The sequence below is a fragment of the Bos grunniens genome, chromosome 17 (genome assembly GCF_055505025.1).
Source record: "Bos grunniens cultivar Pamir isolate PY7600 chromosome 17, Bosgru_T2T1.0, whole genome shotgun sequence".
Taxonomy (NCBI): domain Eukaryota; kingdom Metazoa; phylum Chordata; class Mammalia; order Artiodactyla; family Bovidae; genus Bos; species Bos grunniens.
Window position 1 is genome coordinate 39,373,835 of NC_141181.1, and position 14,598 is coordinate 39,388,432.

At 37.3% G+C, this 14,598-nt stretch overlaps 1 pseudogene; it reads right to left on the minus strand.

Annotated features, from left to right (window-relative positions):
- Positions 1 to 10,544: 10,544 nt before the first annotated feature.
- On the minus strand, positions 10,545 to 14,245 carry LOC147355212 (heterogeneous nuclear ribonucleoprotein A1 pseudogene; annotated as a pseudogene).
- Positions 14,246 to 14,598: the final 353 nt, after the last annotated feature.

Below are 14,598 nucleotides of genomic sequence, written 5' to 3' on the forward strand. Positions count from 1 at the left end.
AAGCAATCTGTACTACCTTATTGACTTGCCCAACCAATTAGTCCAATGATTGTTTCCCATCTATAAAAACAACAGCAATGCAAAATCATATATATCTGATGAAAAATACGATAGAACTTAGAAGTCAGCTATGAATAAAAATGATTGATAAAAATGATACCTATTGATATTTGCATTTTCTCAGTAGCTTTTTTCCCATGTTCCAACTGAATGGTTCATAGTACATTGCTGAAGCTTCACAAAATCCATGAAAATGATATAAGAAACTCCTTAGTAAGGGCTGGAACTACAGAAGAAATAAGAGAGCTTTTATTTGTGTACATTTGGCTTCTAGTTCGAAAGTTTATGGCTTTCTTTTCACATTCAGTTGACACACTACTATATCGCAGGCTGAAAGATCTGAACTACCACCACTCGTGAATTGTGAAGACCAAGACGTTTGAAACTTTTACCAGATTTATGACCTAGAAAAGCAAAAATAGAGCAGGAAAAAGAAATGAATGGAACTATAAAGCAGATCTGAGTCTATCTTTCAGGAAAAAGAAATGAACTAAAAAGTTAGAAGTATACCGTATTTTGGTGTTTTTCTTTCTGGCTTACTTCACTCTGTATAATAGGCTCCCAGAAAGAAAAACACCAATACAGTATACTAACGCATATATATGGAATTTAGAAAGATGGTAACAATAACCCTGTGTACGAGACAGCAAAAGAGACACTGATGTATAGATCAGTCTTATGGACTCTGTTGCAGAGGGAGAGGGTGGGGAGATTTGGGAGAATGGCATTGAAACATGTATAATATCATGTATGAAACGAGTTGCCAGTCCAGGTTCGATGCACGATACTGGATGCTTGGGGCTGGTGCACTGGGACAACCCAGAGGGATGGTATGGGGAGGAAGGAGGGAGGAGGGTTCAGGATGTGGAACACATGTATACCTGTGGAGGATTCATTTTGATATTTGGCAAAACTAATACAATTTTGTAAAGTTTAAAAACAAAATAAAATTTTAAAAAAAATTAAAAACAAAAAAAAATAAAAAGAAGATTCTGGAAGTTAAAATTTTATTCTAGGCAATGGTGACTGACCAAGTGGGTTAGGTGAATGAACATGTTAATTCATTTCTAACTAATTGAACTGAACTGAACTAGCTGTTATGTTGCTCTTGCAGCTTTGCTTAAGGAAGATAGTGCACCAAGAGTTTCCAAAAGGCATTATTTAAATTTCACTCTGAGTCACACATGTAAATTATAAGGCAAAGATCACATTATAAGAGAAAATTATGTATCTTATTTTAGGAAGTTGAGCCATATTAATGATCCTTAATGATTCAATATCACACTAAGCAGTCTAAAATTTTTAAGCTGAAATAACCCTGGAGGCATATATGTCAACTTCACAGTGATTATTCATCTTGGGTAGGAAACCCTACAGTACATGAAACATCAAAAACTAAACAGAATTTAAATTGTCCAATCATAGAGATCTTCTACTGAGTCAGTATCTCAAATTATAAGATATTAGAAAATAACTAACTTTATTTTTTTTAATTTTATTTTATTTTTAAACTTTACATAATTGTATTAGTTTTGCCAAATATCAAAATGAATCCATCACAGGTATACATAGAATGAAATGCCCCCCCTGATTAGAAAGGCCAGGGTGTCTAAGAATCAGTTTATGTTTAATTTAAAGCAGTACCAAAGGAATTAACCAGAAAACCCAATAGTAGAAGTGCTATACAGAGAATGCCTTTGGATCTGGTGATTAATTGAACCTGTGTGTGGATGTGGACTACTGGAGGAGTATAGATGACGCTCATAATTTCAGTTTAGGTGACTGAGTAAATGGCTATAATATATTCTGAATTAGGTCACACAAATAGAAACAGATGGTGAAGGGAATATCATAATTCATTTTGGAATGTGCTGTATTTAAGCCACTTGTGTGAGTAGTGTATGTGAAGACGTGGAATGGGGAGCTGTCTATATCAGTCAGGAGCTCAGAAGGAAAGTCTAAACTTAAGGCCAGGATTTAAAGTCATCAGTGTACGAGCAGTATTTAAATCACAGAATCAGATAAAATTGACCAAGGAGACACATAGACTGAGAATGAGACAGGTTGAAGACACAACATCACCACCAGCAAACACCAGGAGAATACCAACATCTAGAAAGAGAGCATTTAAGGAGACTAAGAAAGAAAGTGAGCCAAAGAAGAAAACAGGAAAGAAGTAGTGAGGAAGGAGACAGAAAGATGACCGGAAAGAGCAATAATTGAGGTCAAAGAGCAGAAAAAAATTGTGAAATAATTTAGTAATTGTCTTAATAGCAGTCTAGGGCTGCTATAATGAGACACTACAGACTAGGTGGCTTAAAAAATAGATATTTGTTTTCTCACAGTCCTGGAGGCTGGATGCCCAAGATTGGGGTGTTGGCAGGTTTGGCTTCTCCGGCTCCCTCCTTGGCTTGCAGACAGCCGCCTTCTCATCATTGCTCACATGGGCTTTCCCCTGCTCATGCACATCCTGTCGTCTCTTTCTAATATAATGTATTATATTCTAATGTGTTTTAAATATAACACAAGTTGTATTAGATTAAGGCCCCATTCTTACAGCCTCATTTAATCTTTTTTTTTCCTTCCTTTTTAATTTTTTTCAAGTTTATTGTGATTATAATCGACATATAGCCATCTGTTAAGTTTAAGGTGTACAGTATAATAATTTGACCTACATATACATGAAATGATTATCACATAAGTTTAGAAAATATCCATAATCCCATATAGATACAACATTAAATAGAAAAAAATTATTTTCCTTGTGATAACTCAGAATCTACTAATAAAACAAAAAAGACTAAACTTGACAAGATCAGATTTGTGATTATCCAAGGCAGGGGTGAGGGAAGGGGAACTGGATAAAGTTGGTCAAAAGGTGCATGTTCACACTCAGTTGTGTCCAACTCTTTGTGACCCCATGGACCGTGGCACACCAGACTCCTCTGTCTGTGGAATTTCTTGGGCAAGAATACTGAGATGGGTTGCTGTTTCCTTCCCCAGGGGATCTTCACAACCCAGGAATTGAACCTGGGTCTCTTGTATCTCCTGCATTGGCAGGCAAGTTCTTTACCAGCTGAGCCACTTTAAGTTGTGTGGTCAAAAGGTACAAACTCCTAATTATAGGATAAATACGTACTAGGAATATAAAGTACAGCATGATTATAGTTAACATGACAGTATCACATTCAATGAAAGCTGTTGGCCTCATGAAATCTTAATTACCTCTTACCTATAAAGCATTATCTCCAAATACAGTTGTGTTGGAGGTTAGAGCTTCAGCATATGAATTGAGGAGATGCAATCTAGTCCTTAACTGTGGTCAGACCTTTACTGAATGCTAATGACCATACTTCTGCTCCACCAAAATTCATAAATTGAAACCTAATCCCAAATGTGATGGTGTTTGGAGGTGGGGCTCTGTGGAGGTGTTTAGGTCATGAGGCAGAGTCCTGATGAATGAGATCAGTGTGTTATAAAAAAGAGACCCCTAAGAATCCCTCTTGATGAAAGTGAAAGAGGAGAGTGAAAAAGTTGGCTTAAAGATAAACATTCAGAAAATGAAGATCATGGCATCTGGTCCTATCACTTCATGGGAAATAGATGGGGAAACAGTGGAAACAGTGTCAGACTTTATCTTATGGGGCTCTGAAAACACTGCAGATGGTGGCTGCAGCCATGAAATTAAAAGATGCTTACTCCTTGGAAGAAAATTTATGACCAACCTAGATAGCATATTGAAAAACAGAGACATTACTTTGCCAACAAAGGTCCTTCTAGTCAAGGCTATGGTTTTTCCAGTGGTCATGTATGGATGTGAGAGTTGGACTGTGAAGAAAGCTGAGCACTGAACAATTGATGCTTTTGAAATGTGGTGTTGGAGAAGACTCTTGAGAGTCCCTTGGACTGCAAGGAGATCCAACCAGTCCATTCTAAAGGAGATCAGCCCTGGGATTTCTTTGGAAGGAATGATGCTAAAGCTGAAACTCCTGTACTTTGGCCACCTCATGCGAAGAGTTGACTCATTGGAAAAGACTCTGATGCTGGGAGGGATTGGGGACAGGAGGAGAAGGGGACGACAGAGGATGAGATGGCTGGATGGCATCACCAACTCAATGGACGTGAGTTAGAGTAAACTCTGGGAGTTGGCGATGGACAGGGAGGCCTGGTGTGCTGCGATTCATGGGGTCGCAAAGAGTCAGACATGACTGAGCGGCTGAACTGAACTAAAGATTCCTTTCACTCCTTCCACCATGTGAGGTCACAGGGAAAGCACAGGCTCTCACCAGACACTGAATCAGTTGGCACTGTGTTCTTGGACTTACCAGCCTCCAGAACTGTAATGCATTTATGTTGTTTATAAGCCACCTTTGTTATGGCAGCCCAAATGTACTAAGATATTGATTGACTATTCATGGTTTATAAACTAAAATCTGAATTCCTTAGCAAAGCATAAAGAGTCTTTACTAAATGGCTCCAATCAACCTTTCAGTCCCTAATTACTATCTCATACTTCAATTCCATGGGAAAAATTTGGTTTCTCCTGATTATGCCTTGTATTTGTATGCCTCTGTTCCCTTTAGGGTCATCTTGATCCTCTACATGAACAAATCCTAGTTCACTTTGAAAATCTTCCTCAGTGTTGTTTCTTTTCAAAAGACTTTCCTTCCTTATTCTTCCTAGTAAGAAATGCTTCCCACATCTATGCTATTTCTGCATTTTATTCCTTTGTCACAAAGCCCTCATTAAATTCTATTATGATTATCTCTACTAGAAGGTCAGCTCATCTAACTATACCTTACTCATCTTTGTACATGTGTCCTCTAGTATTCTTACAGATACATGCCAGATGTCTATTAAATGTAAGACAGTAAATAAATAAGGAAATGAATGAATAAAAAAAAACAGGTAAATTAATGGACAGCTACACTATCCATAATGAGTTATTTCTCTAATATTTATGGAAGCCTGGAGTGCTGCAGTCCACTGGGTTGCAAAGAGTTGGACATGACTAAGCGACTGAAATGAACTGAACTGAAATAGAAAAAATACACTGTGCACATTATCATAGAATATGAGAGTAGTGTTCAACTGCTCTAGATAATCTCTTTATTAAATACAGTGTAAAAACAAAATATAAATAAATAAGAAACGATGTGGTAGGGATGGTAGAAAAATTCACAGATTATAAATACAAAACATGATGCGAACCTTAGAATATTTATACATTAAAGGAGAAGTAGACTAAACTGCATGCTGGAAAAAATCATGGGACCAAATGATGTGAAAGAACCTACTTGTGACACATTTAGTTTATCTTGTTCTGTTATCCTGACAATGAGCATTGAATTTGATGAACTTTAAGCACAGAGGATTTGCGTAGGTGAATGATATAGATCTCCTCAAGTTCTTTAGTATAGGAGCTCAGTAACAGGACATCACCACCCAGCCTTTATAATTCTTTATTTAAAGCAGTTACAAACCTTCAACTATCTATACATACTCTACTATGGGATTAATGATGGGATTATTTGTCCTTCCAGGAATAGACAGCATCCATGTTTCCACATGGCTGAGGCAATAACTAAAAGACGTAACAGTAAAGGAGATATCAATGGTAGAGGTCCAAGAAGCTCGTCTCACAAAGTTTCAGAACTAGGACTCAGGGGACCCCACGGTCCCAGGTCCCAAGTCACTTCCTGTCAGCACCCGTTCTTGAGGATGCATTCATTGACTCTTTCCAAGCGCAAGAGCACAATTACTTCTCATCCCAGCTGATATCCAATCCTGGCCATTAGCTCAGTTATAAGACAAGACTAAAATCATTCGTCATTTTCTCTAATAATCCTCTCTATCTCTTTAATTATTTTAACACCCCAGCCTTTAGATTCAGTCCATAAAATTTGTTAAAAACACTCAGCTGAAGAATAGCAGGACTTTTCCACTCTTGTTTTTATTGCAGTATCTGTTCAAGTCATTCTGAGCTCCAAGCAAAATGCTGCATATCAGTGTTTCGTTTTACCCAAAGCAGAACAAAGTTGTCAATAATGATTCTCTTCACAGCTGCTAGAGTGATCATTCACTCTTCTGTTCAAAACACTCCCACCATGTTGCATCTAAACTCTATGTGGTCTTGAAGATGCTACAGGCTCTTTGCCTGCCTGCTGTTCCTACCACCACAACTGGATTTGGCCTCCAGGGCCAGGGTCATTGGAGGAGCTCCCTCAAGATGTCCTGCTTATTTTTACTTAGGGCTCCCCACTGCCTAGAACCCTTAATCCTTCAAGTTTTACAATGCTCACCCCTTCACTTCAATCAAGTCTTTGTTTAAGCATCACTTCCCCAAAATACCCTTTCTTAACTTCCTGCCTAACACATGAGCACACGGTCACATCAATCCCAGTTACAGAATTGTTGTAGCATAATCACAATCATTGCTTTCTTTGCTTGCTTGCTTAATCACTCAGTAGTGTCCACTCTTTGTGACCCTTTGGACTATAGCCCCTCAGGTTCCTCTGTCCATGGGATTTTTCAGGCAAGAATACTGGAGTGGGTTGCCATTTTCTTCCTCCAGGGGATCTTCCCCACCCAGGGGTCAAATTTGTGTCTCCTGCATTGCAGGCAGATTCTTTCATCACAATCATATTACATATCTTTTTATTTGTTTTTTTTTTTTTAATCTGTCTCCTATTCTAAGAAGTAGCTAAGGAAGAACAGAATCTAATGCATGGTAAACACTCGATATTTTCAAAATAAACAAAGAATAAGAGAATGAAACAAAGAAATAATAGAAGTCTGTATAGAAGTCATGCTCCTTCAAAATGGATATTGGAAATACATACAACACTTGATGAAATTTGACATTTTCAAAGTAGAAGATTGAGAACACAGTGAAAGCACACATCCTCTATTGAGGTGGAGTGAGGACCCAGCATTAATAAGACCTCAGCAATGATAGCCCCAGGAGACATCCAGACTGTTGTCTTAATCAGAGTTTTGAACTTTATTCTATTCTGCTACTTGCTAAGTCGCTTCAGTCGTGTCCAACTCTGTGCGACCCCAGAGACGGCAGCCCACCAGGCTCCCCCCTCCCTGGGATTCTCCAGGCAAGAACACTGGAGTGGGTTGCCATTTCCTTCTCCAATGCATGAAAATGAAAAGGGAAAGAGAAGTCGCTCGGTCGTGTCCGACTCTTAAAGACCCCATGGACTGCAGCCTACCAGGCTCCTCCATCCATGGGATTTTTCAGGCAAGAGTACTGGAGTGGGGTGCCTTTGCCTTCTCTGTATTCTATTCTACATCTATGTAAATATATAACACTGTCACATGGTCCTGTAAATCAGCTTGAGGTAGCAAAATCATGGCAGCCATGAATAGCATCATTTCTGTGGAAGGACCCTTTTCTGCTCAGTTCAGATTGTTAGGCATTCATGGTTAACTGAGGATTCTACTCATCCTCTGGATGGTCTGAAATCATGAATTCACTAAGTAATGATTCAACTCTGATACCATCCTGGAACTGTTGTATCAGCAGGAATATGTGGAAGTCATGAGCAGAATGGTCCTTTCTCTCAAAAGGACTTAGAAGTTGAATGTGCCTTTGAAACCATATTAACTTTATACAGACCTTTAATTTGTTCTTAGCCCTCTGTTTTCCTCATCTACACTCTTAGCAACATGATCCGTGTTGGTCTATTACCTAAGGTTGAAATATCAGAGGCAGCTGATGACTGCTGTCCCCTCTGCCTTCTGCATCACTAAAGCAATGTCAAATCCCAGGTGTGTATCAGAACCCCCATCACATTTATCATTATAAAACTTGATTTTGCAGAAAGTACACTGGCCACACCTTTAGGAAACTACAAAACAAAGCTCTAAAACAATAAGAGGAAAAGAAATAATGAAAAATTAGAACAAAAGAATCAATGGATTTAAAAACAGTAAAACTAAAAAAAAAAAAAAAAGTCTGAATCAAAAGCTGGTTTTTTGAAAAATCAATAAAATTGATACCTCTATGCAGGCTAGATAAGGAAAAGAAAGAAGACATATATTACCACTATTAGCCACTAAGGAGGGAAGTTATTACTGCTGATACCTGCACATTAAATGGTTAGTAAGAAAATTCTGAGTTCACCAAATATTCCTTTGGGGTCCTTCTGTAACTTTTTATGGAATAACTGCAGAAATAATTGCAGAAAACCATTTGAAAAAAGTAATCAATTATAATAAAAACTTTAAAAGAAAACTAGAAATATAACAACTTAACAAAAGTTATGCATATTTAAAGAAAATAACACAACATTGTAATGCAATTATACTCCAATTTTTTAAAAAAAATTAATAAAATGGAAAGAAAACAACAAAAAAAATAAAATAAAAACCTTATGGCTAATATCATCTTTTGTGGAGCAGGACTAACTCTTTTCACATAAATTCAGGGGTAAGACAAGAATATCTTCTTTCTGAGTTCCTATTCAGCACTGTACTGGAAGTCCTAACATTCAATAAGACCTAGATGTCCATCAGCAGATGAATGGATAAGAAAGCTGTGGTACATATACACAATGGAGTATTACTCAGCCATTAAAAAGAATACATTTGAATCAGTTCTAATGAGGTGGATGAAACTGGAGACTATTATACAGAGTGAAGTAAGCCAGAAGGAAAAACATAAATACAGTATACTAACGCATGTATATGGAATTTAGAAAGATGGTAACGATAACCCTGTGTACGAGACAGCAAAAGAGACACTGATGTATAGAACAGTCTTATGGACTCTGTGGGAGAGGGTGGGAAGATTTGGGAGAATGTCATTGAAACATGTGAAATGTCATGTATGAAACGAGATGCCAGTCCAGGTTCAGTGCACGATGCTGGATGCTTGGGGCTGGTGCGCTGGGAAGGCCCAGGGGGATGGTATGGGGAGGTTGGGAGGGAGGAGGGTTCAGGATGGGGAGCATGTGATTTTTTTTTAAAAAATAAAATTAAAAAAAAAATAAATAAAGATACACAAAATTTAAAAGAAAGAATGAAACAGTTTTTACTCAAAGGTGATAGACTGTCTGTGTAGATAGCCTGAAAAATAACCAATAAAATGGATAGACAATGAAAAATAATTAATGAATACAGCATGGTAGCTGATATAAAGTCAGTATGTTTTTAAAAAATCCATTGATTTCCTATATAATAACAAAGAAAACTGGAATATTAAATTTTAAAATTCCATTTATAATTGTAACAAAAATTTTAAACAAAAAAATGCTGATTGAAAAAAAAGCTAAGTAAATGGAGAGATTTGTGTTCATGGATTGGAAAACTCAACTACTACTTTTCTTAGTAGTAAAGAAGTCGGTTTTTTCCCCAAATTCATATATTGACTTAATACAACACTATCAAAATACTAACACTTTTTTTGGTGGTAACAACAAACCACTTCCAATAATTGTACAGTAGGAAAGCAAACACTCAATTTCAAGATTCACTATCATGCAACAGTAATCTAGAGAGCATGGCATTGGTGAAAGAATAGACATAGCCAAAGGAATAAACAGAGAACTTAGAAATAGCCCCACACAGATAAAGTCAACTGATTTTTGACAAAAGCAAAAAGACAATATAATATAACACAAGCATAGTCTTTTCCATTGATGGTACTGGAATAATAAGAAGCCCCCATCTTTTTAAAGAAAGAAAGAAAAAATAATAAAGTAACTGGACATAGATCTCACATTTTCCACAAATATTAATTCAAAATATACCATTGACCTAAATGTAATGCAAAGTTACAAAACTTCTAGAAGAATACATAGGAAAAACTCTGCATTACCTGCAATTTAGATATAATTCAACACTGAAAGCAAACCCATGGAAGAAAAATATATGTATAAGTTGGAATTTATTAATTTTTTGAGGGTATTAAATCTTTTTTTGTTTACACATAATAATGGATGATACACAAGCTTCATTCCTGGCTGAGTTCACAAATCTGTGGCAGGGCCTAGCTGCTACAAAGAAGAAATGCTTTAGACAATACTCATGTGTATGGGCAAAAAACTTGAGGACTATTCTTGTGACCAGTTGTATAACAGGTTATTTCATTTTCTGTTCTAAGGAAAGTGTAAAGCATTTCAACAAAGGGTTTTAATGTCGATTTTTTTTTTTGCACCCATGCTGTTGATTGCTAAATGTAATAGGCTGATCATGACATTGAATAAATGTATGTCTCTCTTTTTTTTAACATGCTATGTAAAGTCTGTCTACTCTGAAGCCATTTTGATAAATTATACCAACACTATGAAGTTAGAATTCCTTCAGGTAATGCCAGGTTCCCTTTGAAATGTATTTACAACCTGCTTTAGTGGAGAAGCTGTCACTTCTCTGGCTCTCCTCTCCTGCTAAGCTTGGTTTCCTGGCAGTAATTAAAACCATTTGCCACTGCCATAGCTACTGTTGCTGCTGGAACCACCATAGCCACCTTGGTTTCATGGTTTAGCAAAGCATTGACCTCCATCATAGGGGTCAGAACTTCTGCCTCCAAAGTTTCCTCCTTTCATGGGTCCAAAATTGAAGACTGATTGTTGTAATTACTAAAATCCTTGCAGCTTCCTGCCACCTCCAAAGCTGATTCCATCATTACAGCCATCCCCACTGCCACCATATCCACCACCACCACCATGGCTGCCACCAAAGCCACCTCGACCACTTAAGTTTTCTCCATGACCAGAGTTATCATTCCCACCAAAACTACCTTCACAACCACCACCAAAGTTTCCAGAACCACTTCACCCTCTCTGGATGGATGAAGCACTAGCCATCTCTTGCTTAGATAGGGCTTTTCTTACTTCACAGTTGTGGCCATTGACAGTGTAGTATTTCTAATGACAATCTTGTCTACGGAGTCATGGTCATCAAATGTTACAAAGCCTCTCTCTTTGCCACTGCCTCAATCATTCATGATTTCAACCACTTCAATTTTACCAAACTGTTCAAAATAACCCCTCAGGTGATGTTCTTCAGTGTTGTCTTTAATGCCACCAACAGACATCTTTTTCACAGTTAAGTGTGCACCAGGTCTTTGAGAATCTTCTCTGGAGACAGCCCTCCTAGTTTCCACAACTCTTCCATCTACCTTGTATCGTCTTGCATTCATGGCCGCACCCACCTCCTCCACAGTGGCCTGTGTGACAAACCTCTGTGAAGCCTCTGGAGCACTTGGTGCTTGGAACCCTCATGACCACACAGTCTGTGGGCATTCCACATTGCTCAAAATGGCTCCTCAGACTCTCATTGGTTGTTGCAAAGCTCAGTCCTCCAATGAACTTCTGCAGCTGTTCGGACTCTTTGGGAAACTCTGACTTAGACTTGATTGCAGTGGAGAGGAAGAGGCTTCAGTGATGCTTACCTGGCAGCATCCACAGGCAAAAAGTGGAATTTATTTAATTTTTTAAAAAATTTTAAAAAGCAGTGTTCTGCAAAAAAAAAAAAAAAAAATACTGTTAGGATGAAAAATCACAGATTAAAAAAACATTTGCAAATCACTCAGCTAATAAATGACTAATATCCAAATACACAAAATCACATAATAATAAAGTATCTCAGTCCTCTATACTAAGAAAACAACTTTATACTAAGAAAACAATAATAAGCAAAAAAAACTGAATAAACAGCTCACCACTGAAAATATGCAGGTGGCAAATAAGCATATGAAAACATCCTCAATGTCATGTATCTTTAAGGAAATAGAAATTAAACAGTAACGACGTACTACTGTACACCTACTGGAATGGGTAAAACCTAAAATCTGACAGTATCCATCACTGATGAATATGTGGACCAACAGTAACTCCCATTTATTGCTGGTGGGAAAGCAAAATGTTACAACCACTTTGAGATATATGTTGCCAGTTTCTTATAAGCTAAACATAGCTTGCTAGAGAATAACTCCAGTTTTACCCAACTGATTTGAAACTTATACAGAAATCTACACATGAATGAATTATAAATCAGCTTTATTTACCACCATTAAAAACTGGTAGCAACCTAGATGTATTTGAATAGATGAATAAATGAATAAACCCTGGTATAGTAGTATAATGGAATATTACCCAGTGATATAAGTGGATGAACTATCAACCCAAAAAACAACATATATGAATTGTAAGAAAATCACTAAGTGAAAGAAGCTGGTCTTGAAAAGGCAGCATACTTTATGATTCCATTTACATGACATTCTGAAAAAGACAAAACTATGGAGAAGGAAAACAGATTAGTGATTGTCAGGGTCTTGGGATGAGGGAAGTGTTGATTGGTTGAAGCACAGAGGGATTTTTAGTGCTGTAACTATTTTGCTTGATACTATAGTGTCAGACACATATTACCATGTACTTGTCAAAACTCATAGAATCTTTCACCACAGGAAGTGAACTTTAATATATACAAACAAAAATTCAAGGAGGTCAGGGATCCCAAAATGGAATGCAAACTGTGGCAAGAGAATCTAACTGTATTACAAATGTGTAATATAAACTCTCAGAGAAGTGAAGAGAAGTCGCTCAGTTGTGTCCGACTCTTTGCGACCCCATGGACTGTAGCCTACCAGGCTCCTCTGTCCATGGAATTTTCCAGGCAAGAATACTGGAGTGGGTTGCCATTTTCTTCTCCAGGGGATCTTTCTGATCCAAGGGTCGAACCTGGGTCTCCCGCATTGCAGGCAGACTCTTTACCATCTGAACCACCAGGGAACCCTCAACCTCTCAGAGAAGGGTGTGGAAAATGTTCTGATGTAAGCAACTTTGGAAATAAGTGGAGAAAAAAAAAAGAAACTGCATGTAAGCACTGTACTTAAGTAGGTAGCATTGTTTCTTTCAGGGGTATAGGTTGATAATTGTGAAACCCTAGATTATGCTGGAATTGAACAGATAAGTAAATGGATGCCAAATGACAGAGCCAGGAGCCTCACTGTTGGGGCGGGGGGAAGTTTACATAGAAGCAAGGGGAATAGCTAGAAGAACCCATATGGTTATGGATTGGATGTGGTGCCTCCAGCGTGAACTCATGTTCAATTTAACATAAATACAGATGGAGAGATTCAGCAATACTTACAGCAAAATGTTGCCTGGGAAGACTTAGGTGCAATGAACACATCCAGTACAGAACCAGAGCTCCTTGAAAAGAATGGTTGATTCTAGGCCTGGGGAATATACAATATGAGCCTGGAGCATAATTAATACAAAAAGTAGGAAATGCTATATTAAACATGCACACATACATACATACACACACACGCACACATAAGCACACACATATACACACCAATGGGAGCATGTAAAAGGGGAACAGAAATCAATTGAAAAATCCCCCAATGGCCAGAACTGGAACCATTCTAACAATTAAGCAAATAACACATTATTGGATTATGACTCAAAGCATAAAATAAATACCTTGAGTCCATACTCATATAAATAAATGATTGAGTAAATAAATAAATGACTGAGAATAAAAAAATGCCCGGTGTAAAGAATTCCAAATAATTTATGTAGATACTCTCCCCTTAATATGGTGGAGCTGGTGGAACATCACATCCTTCCTTCCCACCGGTCCTTAGTGACTCCCTTCCAAAGAATACAGGATGAAAAGGGGGCAAAGGAGTAATTAATTTGGAAACTGTGGTGGACAAATATTATCTGAGCCACATGACCAAGGTTAGCATCAACAATGATAAATCATGTTGAGAATACATATCCTTGATGTGATTTGATGAAAATGTCACTTTATCTGTGACTTTTCTCCAAAGACACATATCCTCAGTCTATTCATGGGAAATATAAAAAGTAAGACAAACCCAGACTGAACCACATTCTACAAAATATCTGACCAGTACTATTCAAAATTGTCAAGGTCCTTGAAAACAAGGTAAGTCTGAGAAATGGTCACAGCCAAAAGTATTCCATGCAAAAACAGCTACTGAATGTTGACATGGCATCTTGCACTGGATCCTGGGATAGAACAGCATAAGAAAAAAATTAAAGAAATTTTAAAAATATGGTCTTGAATTAATAACATTCCATCAATACTAATTCACTAATACAACAAATATTTCCGACACAGATAAGATGTTAGCAATCAGGGAAATAAGATGCAGACTATAAGAGAACTCTCTATACTGTCTTTATACCTTTTCCATAAATCTAGAAATTTCCTAAAATAGAAAAATTACTAAAAATTGCCCTTATATTTGGAAAAGATGAAAACTCTAACTTGAAAAGATATGTGCACCCTAATGTTTGTAGCAATACTATGTACAATAGCCAAAACATGGAAGCAATACGTACTGTATGTATATGTACACATACAATGGAATATTACTCAACCTGCTCTAGCACTGGGTTGCACCATAAGCAATTGGTGGAAATTAAGCCAGTTTTGATATTAAAAAAACAGAAATTTAAAATAGTTTGACCTAATACTCGAGAGAATGGTCTTTAGTATCAATAGCATGTAAAAATTTAATAACTACTGTCAAAATAGGCCTCCAAA